The 19927-nt window shown below is 45.1% G+C and overlaps 7 pseudogenes; all 7 read right to left on the bottom strand.

Annotated features, from left to right (window-relative positions):
• Positions 1–15896: 15896 nt before the first annotated feature.
• Positions 15897–16015, bottom strand: LOC143928849 (5S ribosomal RNA; annotated as a pseudogene).
• A 421-nt stretch (positions 16016–16436) lies between these two features.
• Positions 16437–16555, bottom strand: LOC143928882 (5S ribosomal RNA; annotated as a pseudogene).
• A 1160-nt stretch (positions 16556–17715) lies between these two features.
• Positions 17716–17834, bottom strand: LOC143928758 (5S ribosomal RNA; annotated as a pseudogene).
• Positions 17835–17993: 159 nt separating this feature from the next.
• On the bottom strand, positions 17994–18112 carry LOC143929091 (5S ribosomal RNA; annotated as a pseudogene).
• Positions 18113–18211: 99 nt separating this feature from the next.
• Positions 18212–18330, bottom strand: LOC143929051 (5S ribosomal RNA; annotated as a pseudogene).
• Positions 18331–18430: 100 nt separating this feature from the next.
• Positions 18431–18549, bottom strand: LOC143929125 (5S ribosomal RNA; annotated as a pseudogene).
• Positions 18550–19243: 694 nt separating this feature from the next.
• LOC143928715 (5S ribosomal RNA) lies at positions 19244–19362 on the bottom strand (annotated as a pseudogene).
• Between the last annotated feature and the right edge of the window lie 565 nt (positions 19363–19927).

Raw genomic sequence — 19927 nt, 5'->3', positions numbered from 1 at the left:
GATCTCTTTGGGCACTCTCAACCATCTTGACAAATGCCAACATGGTCATCTTGGGAAACAAGCGAAAAAAAACAAGTCATTGCCAACATTGGAGGCTAAGCAAGGTTGGGCAATCTGTTTCCTTGCCTGAAATAGGCATCCCAGAACTGCCATCTGGCTGCTTTCCGGGTTTCCAACTCCTTCAACTAATCCCAGGAGATTCCAGATTCCCTGTGGAGGTTCCAAACACCCGATCAATGGTTCCCGTCACCTCCGTCCAGTAGCGGATAAACTTCGGGCATCTCCAAAACATGTGCATCATGTCTCCCCCCATGTTCCCGCACTGGGGGCAACTTGCGTCCGGCCGTTCAGCCAAATTAAAAAAGTTTATGAGGAGCATAATACGTTCTATATAATAAGAACAGATGTGACATCCTCTGAGAGGAGAGCCACAATTGACCACAGGCAGGATTCCTGTGGCCAATTATAGCTCAGGGGGGTTTAGTACACACCCCACACTTCATAAGGCTGCCAGCACGGCGGCCTTGTATAGTGTGTTGCGGTGGTCAGAGAAAGAGGACGATAGACAGGGACAGTGTCTTTACTGCTTGGGAACCTAGCACTGTTACAGTGGGTGTTCTGTGCCTCCTGCACAGTACACACCTGAAGCTACCCTTTATTACTGGTGTTCAATTTCTGCAATACAGGCATCTGCAGTGCAGAAGTTAGAGTGGGTGTTGTGTGCCTCCTGCACAGTATACATCTGAAGATACCCCTTATTGCTGGTGTTCTGTTTCGTTAATACAGGAACCTATCACTGTTACAGTGGGTGTTGTGTGCCTCCCACGCTTGTCCACGCTTGTCCACAGCTGGACATGTTAAGCCACATCATGCCGAACACTTGGTTGGATGTGGAAGACAAAGCCTTCCCAATGCTCCTCATCCTCTCTCACCCAGGCTCAAGGTACTAGCCTGTGTTCTGTATACACTAGGCTTTCTTCTGTATACCCCTATCCTCTCTTTATACTCTAGCCTGTCGTTTATGTACACTAGACTCTTAGTTTATCTCATAAATGGCAGTGTATATAGAAGGAAGGCTAGTTTATACAGAGAGGCTAAGGTATACAGAAGGTAGGCTAGTTTATACAGAAAACCGGTTGGGTATACAATGTATGTAATTTATTTAGATGGCAGGCTATTGTATACAGAGAGGCTAGAGAATAAAGAAGACAGGCTAGTGTATACAGGACACAGCCTGTTGTTTATGTACACTAGACTCTTTGTTTACCTCATAAATGGCAGTGTATATAGAAGGAAGGCTAGTTTATACAGAGAGGCTAAGGTATACAGAAGGTAGGCTAGATTATACAGAAAACAGGTTGGGAATACAAAGTATGAATTTTATTTAGATGGCAGGCTATTGTATACAGAGAGGCTAGAATAAATAAGACAGGCTAATGTATACAGAAACAGGCTTGGTTATAGAGAGAGACTGAGACTATTATATTCAGAAGAAAAGCTAGTGTATATAGAGAGGCAGGCTGGGGTATACAGAGAGGCTAGTGAATACAGATGGGGTGATGTATAGAGTCTGGTGTATACAGTCGGCGAGTGTATAAGTCTGGCTAGTTTACACAGTGTTTACAGAGATGCAAGGGTGTACAGAGAAGCTAGTATTTATAGAAGACTACAGCATACAGAAGAAAGACTAGTGAATACAGAATAAAGGCTGGCTTCTACAGAGAGGCTAGTGCATACAGTGAAGCTATTTTATATAGAAGCCTGGTTAGTGTATACAGAGAAGCTAGTGTGTACAGAAGAAAGGCTAGACAGGCTATAAAGAGAGACAAGTGTTTACAGAGGACAGTTTGGGGTATAGAGAGATGCTAGTTTATACAGAGAGGGCATACAGAAGACAGAAGACGGGCTAGTGTATTCAGAACATAGGCTAGGTATTCAGAGAGTCTAGTGTATACAGTCGGCGAGTGTATACATAAGACTGGCTAGTTTACACAGTGTTTACAGAGATGCAAGGGTGTACAGAGAAGCTGGTACATATAGAAGACTACAGCATACAGAAGAAAGGCTAGTGAATACAGACTCCTGCATGCAGATAGGCTTGAGTATACAGAGATGCTAGAGTAAACAGTGAGGCTGGGGTACACAGAGAGGCTAGTTTAAAGAGAGGCTAGTATATGCAAAGATGTTAGTGTATATAGAGAGGTTAGTGTATACAGAGGGTCGAGTGTATACAAAAAGGACAGTGCATATAGAGAAACTAGTGTATACAGAAGACAGGCTTGGGTATACATCAAAGCTGACAGTGTATACAGAAGACTGGGTATTGTATACAGAGTAACTAGTGGGTACAGAAGACAGGCTGGTGTATTCTAGCTAATTTTTACAGTCTAGTGTATACAGAAGACAGGCTGTGGTATACAGAGGGTTTAGTGTATTCAGAGAGTCTGTTGTATACAGTCGGCGAGTGAATACATAAGATTGGCTAGTTTACACAGTGTTTACAGAGATGCAAGGGTGTACAGAGAAGCTAGTGTATATAGAAGACTACAGCATACAGAAGAAAGGCTAGTGAATACAGAATAAAGGCTGGCTTCTACAGAGAGGCTAGTCCATACAGTGAAGCTATTTTACATAGAAGCCTGGTGTGTTATAGAGAAGCTAGTGTGTACAGAAGAAAGGCTAGACAGGCTATAAAGAGAGACAAGTGTTTACAGAGGACAGTTTGGGGTATAGAGAGATGCTAGTTTATACAGAGAGACTAATGTATACAGAAGACAGGCTAGGGCATACAGAAGACAGAAGACGGGCTAGTGTATTCAGAAAATAGGCTAGTGTATACCAAAGACAGGCTATTGTATGCAGAAGACCGGCTAGTGTATACAGAGAAACTAGTGTATAACAGAGAGCGTAGTGTATATAGAAGACAGGCCAGGGTATAAAGAAGACAGAGTAATGTATACAGAAAACAGAAAACATGCTCGTGTATATAGAGAGGCTAGTGAATTTAGAGGTAGGCTAAGTGATAACAGAAGACAATCTTGGATATACAGAGACATTTCATCATTTCATCTAGCTCACATCTCTAATGGAGTTTGTCTCATTGCCATGTTATGCCTTTTCATTCTTATGCTAAATATAGATTATACTCACTACACGATTTTAATCATCCACATCAAGCATGCAATAACACTATCATACATCAAAATAAACTATGTACTGCCAAAACAATAACGGCCAATAACTTAACAAAAGTACTATCTCAAAACCAGTTAAATCTATTGACTTCGATGAGGTCTACCGCTAATTGTACGGTATTGCAAAATGTTCACAAAACCATCCATTTGCTACCAGACATGCTGCACATACTAAGAGTAATGTCACTATCGCTCGCTAACGATGTAAACAGTTTTATTGCTTTTCTGACATTAACCGAGTATCTCTGACATTAATTGAGTATCTCTCTGCACTAGGATCTTAATAATAATAGGATTGTGTAAGGCAAAGATCAAATAGTCTAATATAAGCTTTCTCAGTGGTACCGGCATATCCTTTAAATTTAGACTATTAAGCTAAGTTTTCAATCTCTTACAGTTGAACAGCGATACTTCCTCCCTGCAATATTAAGCCATTTAAATGTCCTATTGGTAGTCTATATTATACAACTCTCTGAAAAGCATATATGTAGAGAATAAAACTAGTCTTACATCTTAATAAAACTGTTTTATTGCTCAACCCGTATGAAGCTGTCATGACATAAGCAAATAAGTCACAGTTCAAACGCAGTGACAAAACATTTCTTTTTACCGCAGCAAAATGTGAGAAAAGCAGTGTAAGCTGTCTTTCTGCCATATGCTTCAGAAAATTAATGTACCGCTTTTAAACCCAAATCAATTCCACATCCTAATTTAAACCGTCTTAAAATTTTAACATTTACTGATAGCAATTACTGATATTACATTATGATTATACCAGTGAAAAGGACCGCGTAATGGAACTGTCAAATTAATCATAATCTGAGTTAACTTAGTTGATACATTTACGATTTACTCAACGATTTAAACTTTATATTTTTTCAAGCTAAATGAATTTAATCTTAAATAATTTATACTATATTCTACTGTACTCTTAAATTATGTACTTTTTTTCTGTATTTTAGCCGTACTCATATTTCGTGTTATGTTGCAACCATCTAATCTCATTGCTATTCCGACATTCTGCCTTAATGAGGATATTACTTTGCAACTATCCCTTGAACCCTTTTGTGTATTCACTTTATCTCGACCTATATATACTGCCTCAATATAATTATTATTATATTATAGAGATTTCTATCTCTAAATCATTGTAAACGTAACCATAGTTATAATGTACAGCTAATTTTACGTTAAAGCAAACTTCACACAAAACCATCTTTTTAAAACCTTTTACACACTGCACATTAAGAGTAATGCAACCATCTCTCTAGCTCTATACAATAGGATTCCCTTTCTGACTCTATTTTGTGTATTACTTCTTCTCCACATTAACTGTCACACTGATAACCATTTGTAACACATAACACTGGCAACCCATTTTTTAACAGCAGCAAAATGTGAGAAAAGCAGTGGGACGGTTTACTTGATTGAGAAGTGGTTGCAGTACCAAAGGATAGCAATAACGTTTGATTACATTAATAACACATAATGCAACTATTTTACATTCACATCAAGCATACATCCTAATGTAAACTGTCTATCACTATTAATGTTTAGGGTTACTGATACATTATGCCGATAACCAGTGGAAAAGGAAAAAAGTCAGTGTAAGCCGTCTTCGTGCGTAACAAAATTAATGGAACGATTTACACGTTGGAATTTACAAGCTACGTCAATTTACTCTTAAATAATGTATACCCTTTAGCTGCTTAGCTCACACTTTGCTGTATGTAGCCGCGTTAACTGTATTAATGGTTACATGTAAGTAACCAATGGGGATGTTCATGTCTATCGCACATCTCTAATGCAATTTGTCTCTTTTGAGACACGTTGCTGATATTTGCTGATATTTCATGATTACAGCAATCATCTCATCTAATTGCTATTCCAACATTTTGCCCTGGTATTACTTTGCAACGCTCTATTGAACAATGTAAAGGTAAGCTAGATATTTTGTGTATTTCCACTTAAACTCGACCTGTATATACTGTCTCAATATTATCCTTTCTAATTTTGCTAAATTAGATTATAGAGTTTGCTATGTCTTAATCCAGGTTACCTACTCACCTTTATTACGTATACTGCTAATTTTAGGATAATACAAAACCATCTTTGGCTTCTTTACACGCTGCACATATTAAGAGTAATGCAATGCTATCGATGTGAACATTTAATTGGCTCTTCTCACATTTAGCTGGCATATCTCTGCTATAGGAAACTGAATTTGCACTACAACGATAACTCGTCTAATATCAGTCCACTCAGTGCTACCGAGATAACTTTTGCATTTATAGTAATGAAATGATTTCTCAGTCATTTTGAAGCTACTGCAACAAACGCTTCCGATCTCTTTTCAATTGCAATACTTAAGCTCTGCAATATTAAGGAATATTTAGCTGCTTAGCTGAAACTTTGCTGTACGTAGCCGTGTTAACTTTATTAATGGTTACCTGTAAGTAACCAATGGGGATTGACATTTCATGTCTAATTGACATTCACATTTCTAATGCAGTTTGTCTTTTTGCCATGTCATCCTTTGCCAGTTATTATCCTTTCTCTACCTTATGCTATATTTGGGGTGTATTCACTACATGATTAAAGACACGTAATGAACCTGATTGATAAAAACCTACACTCGTCGTTGCTCTTATTTCGTGTATTTCCACTTAAACCCGACCTGTATATACTGTCTCAATATTAATCTGAGTTATTTTGCTATATTTATTATTAGAATAACTAGATTACGATCTCTAAATCCTGGTAAACCAACTCACACAAAACCATCTTATTTCTACCTTACACGCAGCACATTACATATTAAGATATTAACATTTAAGCGGTATCTCTCTGCAATAGTAAACGAAATGTGTAGATCACTCATCTAATATCAGTCTTCTCAGTGCTACCGGAAAAACTTTTAAATTTAGAGTAATGCTGCGATTACTCAGTTTTATGAAGGAACTGCAACTAACGCTTTGGATTTCTTTCCTGTTAAATTACGCTCTGCAATATTAAGCCATGTAAGTTGTCCTATCGGTCTACTAACAATGCTATGTATAATAATACGAATCTTTCAAAAGCAATATCGTCTCACTACAATACTTACACTCTGCATAATAAATATGAATAATGCGACTAATGCTAATAATAAAGTCGTCTAAAACTCGGCTATCTTACATCAAAATAAACCATGTACTGCCAAACCAATAACATCCAATTACTGAACGTCTATCAGTCAATGACTTAACAAAATAAACTTAGCACTCTTTTGCTCTATTTTGTATATTTGTAGTTCTCCACATTAACTGTCACATTGATATCACCACTACACACCACTGACCTTTTAACAGTACCAAAATATGAAAAAAGCACTGTAACTCTTTACATGATTTAGAAGTAGTTGCATTAGCAAAAAAATAAAGTCCTGTCTTCTGTACACGCTAGCCTTTCTGTATACATTAATCTTTCTGTGTACACCAGTCCCTCTATATAGACTAGCCTCTCTGTCTTCTATATACACGTGCCCGTAACCTATATACACTTGCCTGCCTTCTTTTTACAATGGTCTCGGTGTCCCAGCCTCTCTGCATACTCTAAACTCATACACAAGCCTATCTGTAAACAATAGCTTGTCATCTGTACACACTAGCCTCTCTGTATACACTAGGCATTCTTCTGTATACACTAGGCTCAGGGGAATGACATTAGCCTATCTGTATTACCTTGTTTGACTTTTCTGTTTTCTCTTTCTTTTCTAGGGTGTACCGCGCCGTATACCCAAGCCAGTCTTATTACCCCAGCCTCATTCCAATTATAATAGCCTCACTGGGTTTTTGACAGGCGGTCTTGTGTTGGGTTTTTTCAGTCTGCTCAGCCATCTTCTTGCAGGGGTTCTTCGGGTCAGCCCTTGCTCCCTTTTCCCCACGTATCCTCTCATTCACAAGAAGTTCATTCTCATGTCTGGGTTACCTTGGGCATCAGGCTCATCCTATCCTTCACGGGACATTCATTTGGGTTTGCGTAGCTTGCAGGCTCTTAGGGGGTTCCTTCTCATCTCCAGGTCAGGAGTCGGTGGGTTCTACTCTCACAGTGGTAACTTACCGGTTACTTACAGTTGGCATTTGGGCATACGTTATTTTATGGATGGGATCTTTACCTTCCCTTTTCCACCTATACTTGTGTCTTTTTGCCCTCTTTTCAGGCATACTGACCGTCCAGGCCATGGCACACCTTAGGCCTTGGTTCTTAAGTAATATCGCTTTTCCCACTTGAAGACTCCGATTAAAAGTGGGAAGGCTGGCCGAAGGCCAGCCTGTATTTGCGGGAGGAGCCTGAGGGACTATTTAACCCTCCTCCTCTGTCAGGGCCAGGGTTGGTGTTTTCTAGGGAGAGAGAGACTGGGTTACACAGACTTGCTAGTGTAAACAGACGGAATAGTGTAGTGTACAGAAACAAGCTGACAGTGAGGCCCCGGCCTCACTGTCAGCTTGTTTCTGTACACTACACTATATGTATAATGAGAAGCTAGGTTATACAGTAGACAGGCTAGTTTATATAAAAGACAAAATTGGGTAAACAGAATACAGGCTGGGGTATAATGAGAGGCAAGATTATACAGAGAGGCTAGGGTACACAGAGAGGCTAGTGTATAAAGATCTATACAGAAAGGCGGGGTATACCGAGAGACTAGGTGTATAAAAGACAAGCTAGGGACGGACTAGTGTATACAGAGGACCGGCTAGTTGATACAGAGAGGCTAATGTGTACAAAAGACAGGCTAATGTATACAGATAGGCTAGATTATACAGCAGAACGTCCTGGGTATGCAGAGCGCTCAGCTTCAAGGGAAGGCCAACGTAACTTTCTGACAGATCTGACTTTCATCCCCTTGCCCTCTCTGCCCCGGTCATCTGGTGGCAGTTTTATGCACTTCCCTGGCCCCCACCCATTCATAATCCTTACCGACCTACCTTCCGCTGCTCACAGGAACACACTGGATGACTTGTCTAATTAACCAACTTGTACAAGACACCGCTATCCTCCTGTCTGACACTGGTCCCGACCAGGGCTGCTCCTCTTTCATCTTGATGTGGTGACCATGGAGGGGATTAGTTGAAACTTATGGGGTCCGGGTGGTTGCTGGTGTGAGTGCGCTAAAGGACTTGACCTTTCCGCATGTTTGTCCCCTCTCCCTTGTTGCCCCCCCTTCCCTCCCCCTTCCCTCCCTTACCTCCTTCCCTTCCTTGCCCCCTTTCCCTCCCCCTTTACCCCCTTCCCCCCCCTCTTTTCCCCCCTTCCCTCCCCCTTTTCCCCCGGAGCGTGGACGGAGGAGAGGGGGTAAGGAGAGGACAATCTGCCAAAGGGAGAAATGCATTTGTTCGGGGGCTGCATGTACTTTTGGGGTATGGGACGGGGGGTGGTGTATCCCATTCTGTGATGCCTTTTCTGTTGTGACGGGCTCCCTCGTGCATGCCTACATTTAGGGCGAGCTGAGGAGACCCCTCAGTGCTGACAGTTCTATGCTCTACCTCTGTTTTGATTATACTATTGTTTTTTGGTTCTATGATGTTACTGATTGTCTTTTATTTGCATACCGGTATCAGACGTGACATTTACCACTGCCGGGACTGGGGGGACTGGGATCTGGGGGCTCCCTCTCCGACCTGTCTACCCACCAACCCAAGTAGGACGGCGCTTTAAACCCAGCGTACATCTGGTAAGCGCTATAGCATAATTGTGCTGTTTTAGTGTACAATTCCTGTACTGTTGAGTGCGGACAACCCTTAATTTTCCTCTCCCCCTGGGGTTGAGGTGCCCGGCCTCTTTTTCCCCATACCTTTTCTTCCATTTGCCCTTCCTTTCTCCCCCTTAGTTCCCGCCATCCATTACCTACCCAATACCTACCTTGGTTCAACTTTCTTTGCTTTTCTCTGACGTCCCCCTTCCCCTCCCCGAGGAGCGATGGCAGACTCAGTCAAGGTCACCTCTCTAAGGAATTAAGGAAAGGTTAAGGGACTGAACTCCTCTGAAAAATGGTGAATCCTCCTGTGAGAACTGAAGACTTCCTGTACTGATGTGGCCTTTATACAAGAAACACATTTTAAAAACACTAGCCTCCCCTTTCTACGGTCAAGATCCTTCCCTAAGGTCTACCACTCTACTAACCCCTTCTCTAAGACCAAGGGAATCTCCATTCTGATCTCTAGCAGGCTCCCCTCGGTTCTCCAGGATTCTCTGGTGGACCCTGGGGGCCGATATCTTTTTCTTAGGGGCCACATTGAGGAGCTCCTTTTTACATTTGCCACTCTGTACGCTCCCAATGATCACCAAGACACATTCCTCAGAACTACCCTGCACAGATTATGTGACTTTCGGGAGGGCCAGTTGATATTAGGTGGGGACTTTAATGTCCCCTTTCGCAATCGGTTGACACTTCTGCCTCTTGCTCCTCGCTCCTCATTTCCTCTAGAAAGCGGATTACTAAGTGTTTACTGAATGACCAATTAGTTGATGTCTGGTGTCTGCAACAATCCGGGGAAAGGGACTACTCTTTTTGCTCTTCCTCTCACAAATCATACTTGAGGATAGACTTCTTCTTGATTCCACATGACCAACTGCACTTGGTGAGCTCTTCCTCCATCGGCCATATTACTTGGTCCGACCACGCTCCTGTAGCCCTAACCTACACCCTCTCTAGGAACCCCTCACCTAGGTCTCTATTCTGGCACCTTAATGAGAGCCTCCTCCAGATACCGGAAGTTTTAGCAGATGTGACCAGGGAATTGGACCTTTATTTCCAAGAAAACTAAACGCAGGACTGCGACCCAGGGATAATTTGGGAGGCTCACAAGTCAGTACTTTGCAGGGTACTTATCAGGCACGGGGCGCGCATCAAACGAACACGGAAGGAACAGCTTGCTAATCTGTTTTGTGAACTTGCCTCTGTGGAAGCAAAACATAAACATGCCCCCTTGGGGACCTTAGAGATTGAATTGGGGACACTCCGTACCCAGATTACTGACCTACTCCATTATAAAGCGAAAGCGGCACTCCAGTTTAGTCGTAAACTGACGTAGGAGTCAGGGGACAAATACGGAAAAATCTTAGCCAGGTCGGTAAATTAGTTGAAATCTGCCTCTTACATACCACAGTTGATAGATGAGAATGGCCAGAGGGCCTCTACCCCAACCCAAATAGCCAAAGTCTTTGAAAAATGTTACTCTGATCTCTACAACCTGCCCGATTCAGGGTCCGGACAGGACAATATAGACAGATATGTAACCGGTTCTGGTCTACCAACCCTCTCATCGGAATCACGGGAGTACTTGGAGGACCCGATCACACTGGAAGAAGTCCAGATGGCCGTGGGACCTCCGAAGGTGGGTAAGGTTCTGGGCCCTGACAGATATACCGCACAATACTATAAGACCTTCCTCCCTATTCTCAGCCCACGCTTGGTGAATTTATTTAATACTCTGAGCTCGAATGGGGATTTTCCTGAGGATACCCTTAGAGCCCACATCTCGTTGATACCTAAGGAGGGCAAAGACCCGGGCCTATGTGGGAGCTACAGACCCATTTCCCTCCTAAATTTGGTCCTAAAATGATTCTCTAAAATCCTCGCCACGTGATTGGCACAGCACTTGCAGTCCCTTATACATATTGACCAGTTAGGTTTTATTCCCACCAGGGAAGATAGGGACAACACCATTAAGGTGCTTATCCTGGTCCATAAAGCAAAGTCATCTGGGACCCCTTGTCTTTTCGTGAGTACTGATGCCGAGAAGGCTTTTGATCGGGTCAAATGGACATTCATGTTCTCGGTCCTTCGCCATATAGGTCTGAGTGAACAGATGCTGGCATGGATAAGTAAGATATACTCACGCCCTTCAGCTCAACTCAAAGCGAATGGGGTGCTCTCATCTCCCCTTGACATCGGGAATGTGACCAGACAGGGTTGCCCCCTGTCGCCCCTATTATTCACACTGTCATTGGAACCCTTTCTCTCCACAATTCGACAAAACTCAGACATAACGGGACTCCAAATGGGTACTATTGACTGCAAGATATCTGCCTACCTGGATGACATGCTGTTCTCGCTGACATGCTGTTTTCCTTGCCAAATCTCCTTCGGGAATTCCAGATATACGGGATACTTCTTGAAATCAGAGGCCATGGGGGTCGCAGTCCCCCCGCAAACGTTACTAGACTTGCAATCCAATTTTCGATTTAAATGGACCCATACAGCACTTCCCTGGCCCCCACCCATTCATAATCCTTACCAACCTTTCCTTCCGCTGCTCACAGGAACACACTGGATGACTTGTCTAATTAACCAACTTGTACAAGACACCGCTATCCTCCTGTCTGACACCGGTCCCCTTGGAGGCTTTACCCCTCACTGTTTGGGTGGTCCCTGCCTCCCCCTGGATGCTCCACATATACCCCAACGACATTGTCGGAGGGGCACCACTTGACAGGACACGGGGCTGTCATGCTGGTGGCATCTCCCATTGGAGGAAGGGATGATGGCCCCAACCCCTTGGCAGCAGGTTCTTTCATGTACAGACCAGGGCGGCTCATCTTCCCTTCTGGAGTCTTGACCTTAGAGGGGGGAGTTGCACTTTGGGGGGTCTGAGTGATACCTAGTGCGCTGTACTGGAAGGGCTTGACATTCCCGCATATGTGTCCCCTCTCCCTGGTTGCACCCCTCGTCCCCCCCTCCTCTGGCCCCCACCTACTCTTTGCCGACATTGCCTTCTGCAGCTTTCGGGGACACCCTGGATGACTTTTTTATTGAGCCTATTGGTACGAGACACTGCTTCCCTCCAGTTTGACTATGGACCCCCCTGGAGGATTTACCCCTTACTGTTTGGGCGGTCCCAGCCTCCCTCTGGATGCTCTACACAGCCCCCGATGGCGATGCAGGAGAGACACTAATTGGCGGGCCCCAGAACTGCTGCTCGGGTGAAGTCTCCCGTTGGATGGAGGGATGGTGGCCCCAGCCCCTTGCCTGCCGGATTCTCCATGCTCCGACCAGGGCTGCTCCTCTTTCATCTTGATGTGGTGACCATGGAGGGGAGGAGTTGAAACTTATGGGGACCGGGTGGTTGCTGGTGTGAGTGCGCTAAAGGACTTGACATTTCCGCATGTTTGTCCCCTCTCCCTTGCTGCCCCCCCTTTCCCTCCCCCTTTCCCCCCTTACCCTCCTCTTTTCCCCCCTTCCCTCCCCCTTTTCCCGTGGGGTGTGGACGGAGGAGAGGGGGTAAGGAGAGGACAATCTGCCAAAGGGAGAAATACATTTGTTCGGGGGCTGCATGTACTTTTGGGGTATGGGACGGGGGGTGGTGGATCCCATTCTGTGATGCCTTTTCTGTTGTGACAGGCTCCCTCGTGCATGCCTACGTTTAGGGCGAGCTGAGGAGACCCCTCAGTGCTGACAGTTCTATGCTCTACCTCTGTTTTGATTATACTATTGTTTTTTGGTTCTATGATGTTACTGATTGACTTTTATTTGCATACCGGTATCAGACGTGACATTTACCACTGCCGGGACTGGGGGGACTGGGATCCGGGGGCTCCCTCTCCCCGACCTGTCTACCCACCAACCCAAGTAGGACGGCGCTTTAAACCCAGTGTACATGTGGTAAACGCTATAGCATAATTGTGCTGTTTTAGTATACAATTCCTGTACTGTTGAGTGCGGACAACCCTTAATTTCCCTCTCCCCCTGGGGTTGAGGTGCCCGGCCTCTTTTTCCTCTTACCTTTCCTTCCATTTGCCCTTCCTTTCTCCCCCTTAGTTCCCGCCATCCATTACCTACCCAATACCTACCTTGGTTCAACTTTTTTTTCTTTTCTTTTTTCTGACGTCCCCCTTCCCCTCCCCGAGGAGTGATGGCAGACTCAGTCAAGGTCACCTCTCTAAACGTTAAGGGACTGAACGCCTCTGAAAAGCGGTGGATCCTCCTGTGAGAACTGAAGACTTCCTGTACTGATGTGGCCTTTATACAAGAAACACATTTTAAAAATACTAGCCTCCCCTTTCTACAGTCAAGATCCTTCGCTAAGGTCTACCACTCTACTAACCCCTCCTCTAAGACCAAGGGAATCTCCATTCTGATCTCTAGCAGGCTCCCCTCGGTTCTCCAGGATTCTCTGGTGGACCCTGGGGGCCGATATCATTTTCTTAGGGGCCACATTGGAGAGCTCCTTTTTACATTTGCCACTGTGTACGCTCCCAATGATCACCAAGACACATTCCTCAGAACTACCCTGCACAGATTATGTGACTTTCGGGAGAGCCAGTTGATATTAGGTGGGGACTTTAATGTCCCCTTTCGCCATCGGTTGACACCTCTGCCTCTTGCTCCTCGCTCCTCATTTCCTCTAGAAAGCGGATTACTAAGTGTTTACTGAATGACCAATTAGTGTCTGGTGTCTGCAACACTCCGGATAAAAGGACTACTCTTTTTGCTCTTCCCCTCACAAATCATACTTGAGGATAGACTTCTTCTTGATTCCACATGACCAACTGCACTTGGTGAGCTCTTCCTCCATCGGTCATATTACTTGGTCCGACCACGCTCCTGTAGCCCTTACCTACACCCTCTCTAGGAACCCCTCACCTAGGTCTCTATTCTGGCACCTTAATGAGAGCCTCCTCCAGATACCGGAAGTTTTAGCAGATGTGACCAGGGAATTGGACCTTTATTTCCAAGAAAACTAAACGCAGGATTGCGACCCGGGGATAATTTGGGAGACTCACAAGTCAGTACTCCGCAGGGTACTTATCAGGCACGGGGCACGCATCAAACGAACACGGAAGGAACAGCTTGCTAATCTGTTTTGTGAACTTGCCTCTGTGGAAGCAAAACATAAACATGCCCCCTCACGGACCTTAGAGATTGAATTGGGGACACTCCGTACCCAGATTACTGACCTGCTCCATTATAAAGCGAAAGCGGCACTCCAGTTTTGTCGTAAACTGACGTAGGAGTCAGGGGACAAATGCAGAAAAATCTTAGCCAGGTCGGTAAAGGAGTTGAAATCTGCCTCTTACATACCACAGTTGATAGATGAGAATGGCCAGAGGGCCTCTACCCCAACCCAAATAGCCAAAGTCTTTGCCAAGTCCATAATGGGTTAACAGCCGCACATTGAGACCATCTACAGGACATTCATTTAAATAAACAAACATCCCACGAGATAGTCAAACGCTCTTAAAGAGACCATTCATTTGTGCGCCAACTTTATCTTGTTTTGTTTTTGAAAAATTTTACTCTGATCTCTACAACCTGCCCGATTCAGGGTCCGGACAGGACAATATAGACAGATATGTAACCGGTTCTGGTCTACCAACCCTCTCATCGGAATCACAGGAGTACTTGGAGGACCCGATCACACTGGAAGAAGTCCAGGGACCTCCGAAGGTGGGTAAGGCTCTGGGCCCTGACGGATATACCGCACAATACTATAAGACCTTCCTCCCTATTCTCGGCCCGCGCTTGGTGAATTTATTTAATACTCTGAGTTCGAATGGGGATTTTCCTGAGGATACCCTTAGAGCCCACATCTCGTTGATACCTAAGGAGGGCAAAGACCCGGGCCTATGTGGGAGCTACAGACCCATTTCCCTCCTAAATTCGGTCCTAAAACGATTCTCTAAAATCCTCGCCACATGATTGGCACAGCACTTGCAGTCCCTTATACATATTGACCAGTTAGGTTTTATTCCCACCAGGGAAGATAGGGACAACACCATTAAGGTGCTTACCCTGGTCCATAAAGCAAAGTCATCTGGGACCCCTTGTCTTTTCGTGAGTACTGATGCCGAGAAGGCTTTTGATCGGGTCAAATGGACATTCATGTTCTCGGTCCTTCGCCATATAGGTCTGAGTGAACGGATGCTGGCATGGATAAGTAAGATATACTCACGCCCTTCAGCTCAACTCAAAGTGAATGGGGTGCTCTCATCTCCCCTTGACATCGGGAATGGGATCAGACAGGGTTGCCCCCTGTCGCCCCTATTATTCACACTGTCATTGGAACCCTTTCTCTCCACAATTCGACAAAACTCAGACATAACGGGACTCCAAATGGGTACTATTGAGTGCAAGATATCTGCCTACGTGGATGACATGCTGTTCTCGTTGAAGAATCCCAGAGTTTCCTTGCCAAATCTCCTTCGGGAATTCCAGATATACGGGATACTTATTGAAATCAGAGGCCATGGGGGTCGCAGTCCCCCCACATACGTTACTAGACTTGCAGTCCAATTTTCGATTTAAATGGTCACCTGGTATTCCCAGGCGGTCTCCCATCCAGGCATTAACCAGGCCCGACCCTGCTTAGCCTACAAGATCAGATGAGATGGAATAGATTCAGGGTGATGTGGCCGTAGCCAATATCTTCAGGCACTCTCAACTCTCTTGACAAATGCCAAGATGGTCACCTTGGGAACAAGCGGAAAAAAATAGGTCAACAGCAACAACATAACAAGAAGCGGTCTCCCATCCAGGGATTAAACTGGTCCCAACCCTGCTTAGCCTCAGAGATCAGATGAGATTGGGCTCTTTCAGGGTGATGTGGCCATAGGAGATTTCTTCAGGCACTCTCAACCCTCTTGACTAACGCCAAGATGCTCACTTTGGGAAACAAACAAAAAAAAACAAGTTAACGCCAACAACATAAGAACATAGACTTCCTACAGCACCTAGTATTCCCAGGTGGTCTCCCATCCAGGTATTAACAAGGCCCGACCCTGTTTAGTCTCTGAGATCAGACGAGATCTGGTGCTTTCAGGGTTATGTGGCCATAGGCAAGCTCTTCAGGCACTCTCAACCCTCTTGACAAACACCAAGATGGTCACCTTGGTAAACAAACAAAACAAAAACAAGTAAACGCCAACAACATAAAAAGAAGCCTACAGCACCTAGTATTCCCAGGTTGTCTCCAATCCAGGTACTAGCAAGGCCCAACCTTGCGAAAAAAGACAGGTCAATGTCAACAACATAAAAAGAAGAATACGGCACCTGGTATTCCAATGCCATCTCCCATAAAGGTACTAACTAGGCCCAACCCTTCTTAGCCTCAGAGATGAGAAGAGATAGGGCTCTTTCAGGGTGATGCTGCTGTAAGCGATCTCTTTGGGCACTCTCAACCCTCTTGACAAATGCCAAGATGGTCACCTTAGGAAACAAGGGGAAAAAAAAAACGAATCAACGCCAACAACATAAAAAGAAGCTTACAATAACTGGTATTCCCAGGTGGTCTCCCATCCAGGTACTAACCAGGCCTGACTCTTCTTAGCCTCCAAGATCAGACAAGATTGGGTGCTTTCAGAGTGATGTGGCCATAGGCAAGCTCTTCAGGCACTCTCAACCCTCTTGACAAACACCAAGATGGTGACCTTGGGAAACAAGCTAAAAAAAAAAAGGTCAACGCCAACAACATAAAAAGAAGCCTACGACACCTGGTATTCCCAGGCGGTCTCCCATCCACGTACTAAAACTCTTCTTAGCCTCCAACATCAAACGAGATCAGGTGCTTTCAGGGTGATGTGCCCGTAGGCAATCCCTTCAGGCACTTTCAACCCTCTTGACAAACGCCAAGATGGTCACCTTGGGAAACAAGCAAAAAAAAAACGAAGTCAATGCCAACAACTTAAAAAAAAAGCCTATGGCATTGAGAAATCCCAGGCGGTCTCCCATCCAGGTACTAACCAGGTCCCAACCCTGCTTAGCCTCTGAGATCAAATGATCCATAATAGATTTTTTCAGGCACGCTCAACCCTCTTGACAAACGCCAAGATGGTCACCTTGGGAAGCAAACAAAAAATCAAGTCAACGCCAACAACATAAAAAGAAGCCTACAGCACCTAGTATTCCCAGGCGGTCTCCCATCCAGGTATTACCAAGCGCGACCCTTTCTAGCCTCTGAGATCAGAGGAGATTGGGTGCTTTCAGGGTGATGTGCCCATAGGCAATCTCTTTGGGCACTCTCATCCCTCTTGAAAAATGCCAAGATAGTCACCCTGGGAAACAAGCGAAAAAAAACAGGTTAACGCCAACAACATGAAAAGAAGAATACGGCACCTGGTATTCCAAGGCCGTCTCCCATTCAAGTACTAACTAGGCCCAACCCTTCTTAGCCTCCGAGATCAGAAGAGATAGGGTGCTTTCAGGGTGATGCTGCTGTAAGCGATCTCTTTAGGCACTCTCAACCCTCTTGACAAATGCCAAGGTGATCACTTTGGGAAACAAGCGAAAAAAAAACAGGTCAACACCAACAACATAAAAAGAAGCCTGCGGCATCTGGAAAACCCAGGTGGTCTCCCATCCAGGTACAAACCAGGCCCAACCCTGCTTAGCCTCTAAAACCAGATGAGATTGGGCGCTTTCAGGGTGTTGTGCCCATAGGCAATTTCTTTGTGCACTCTCAACCCTCTTGACAAATGCCAAGATGGTCACCTTGGGAAAAAAGGGAAAAAAAAACAGGTCAACGCCGACAACATAATGAGAAGCCTACAGCACCTGGTATTCCCAGGCTGTCTCCCATCCAGGTACTAACCAGGCCCATCGCTGCTTAGCCCCCGAGATCAGATGAGATTGGGCTCTCTCAGGGTGATTTGGCCGTAGGCACTCTCTTTGGGCAGTCTGAAGCCTCTTGACAAAGGCCAAGATGCTCACCTTGGGAAACAAGCTAAAAAAACAGGTCAAAGCCAACAACATAAAAAGAAGCCTACGGCATCCAGTATTCCCAGGCGATCTCCCAATCAAGACACTAACCAGGCCAGATCCTTCTATGGCACCTGGTCTTTCCAGGCAGTCTCCCATCCAGGTACTAACCAGGCCTGACACTGCTTAGCCTCTGAAATCAGATGAGATCGGGTGCTTTCAGGGTGATGTGGCCGTAAGCATTCTCTTCAAGACACGCCCAACCCTCTTGACAAACGCCAAGATGGTCGCCATGAGAAACAAGTGAAACAAACAGGTCAATGCCAACAACATAAAAAGAAGCCTATGGCACCTGGTATTCCCAGGCGGTCTCCCATCCAGGTACTAACCAGGCCCGACACTGTTTAGCCTCCGAGATGAGACAAGATTGGGCGCTTTCAGGGTGATGGGGCCGTAGGTGATCTCTTCGGGCACTCTCAATCCTCTTGACAAATGCCAAGATGGTCACCTTGGGAAACAAGTGAAAAAAAAACAGGTCAAGGCCAATAACATAAAAAGAAGCCTACGGCACCTGTTATTCCCAGACGTTCTCCCATCCTGGTATTAACCAGGCCTGACACCGCTTAGCCTCCGAGATCAGACAAGATCGGGTGCTTTCAGGGTGATGGTACCGTAGGTGATCGTTTTGGGCACTCTCGACCCTCTTGTTAAACACCAAGATGGTCATCTTAGGAAACAAGCGAAAATAAACAGGTCAACACCAACAACATAAAAAGAAGCCTACGGCACCTGGTATTCACAGATGGTCTCCCATACAGGTATTAATCAGGCCGTACACTGCTAGGCCTCTGAGATCAGATGAGATTGTGCGCTTTCAGGGTGATGTGGCCATAGGTGTTCTATTCAGACACTCTCAACCCTCTTAACAAATGCCAAGATGGTAATCTTGGGAAACAAGTGGAAAAAAACAGGTCAACGCCAACAACATAGACCCTGGCGGTCTCCCATCTGACCCTGACCCTGCTTAGCCTCTGAGATCGGGCGCTTTCAGGGTGGTGGGGCCTTAGGCGAACGCTTCGGGACATACTCAAAACTCTTGACAGATGCTAAAATGGTCACCTTGGGAAACAAGCGAAAAAAAAACAGGTCAAAGCCAACAATACAAAAAGATTCATACGGCACCTGTAATTAGGTACTATCCAGGCCGGACCCTGCTTAGCCTCTGAGATCAGATAAGATCGGGCGCTTTCAGGGTGATGTGGCCGTAGGAGATTTCTTTGGGCTCTCTCAGCCCTCTTGACAAATGCCAAGATGGTCACCTTGGGAAACAAGCGGAAAAAAAAAACATGTCAACGCCAGCAACATAAAAAGAAGCCTACGGCACCTGGTATTCCCAGTCGGTCTCCCTTCCAGTTACTAATCAGGCCCGACAATGCTTAGCCTCCGAGATCTGACAAGATCGGGCACTTTCAGGGTGATTTGGCCGTAGGCACTTTCTTTGGGCACTCTCACCCTCTTGACAAACACCAAGATGGTCATCTTGGGAAACAAGCGAAAAAAAACAGGTCAACGCCAACAACATAAAAAATAGGATTTTTATATACAGCTTACCTGTAAAATCCTTTTCTTGAGAGTACATCACGGGACACAGGAGCTTCATTACATAGTGGGTTATATAGGCACCTCTGGTGATTGGACACTGGTTAACCCCCAATTAAGGAGAATTCCTCCCCTATATAACCCCTCGCATATGGGGGGCAACTCAGTTTTGTAGCAAAGCAATAGGAAACCACGTAAAACCCAAGAGGGGAGGGAGCCCTGTGTCCCGTGATGTACTATCAAGAAAAGGATTTTACAGGTAAGCTGTATATAAAAATCCTATTTTCTTGATCATACATCACGGGACAAAGGAGCTTCATTACATAGTGGGATGGCCCAAAGCAATGCTCAGATTGAGGGCAGGGAGACACAGATCATAATATATAGACCGCCAAGGACCGGAGGACCTAAACTGCAGCCTGCAGTACACTGCGCCCAATGGCGATATCCTCTTGCC

Source organism: Lithobates pipiens, unplaced genomic scaffold (assembly GCF_037356315.1).
Source record: "Lithobates pipiens isolate NorthernLeopardFrog02 unplaced genomic scaffold, aLitPip1_a1.2 Scaffold_23, whole genome shotgun sequence".
Taxonomy (NCBI): Eukaryota; Metazoa; Chordata; class Amphibia; order Anura; family Ranidae; genus Lithobates; species Lithobates pipiens.
This window is presented reverse-complemented; position numbering and strand designations above follow the sequence as displayed.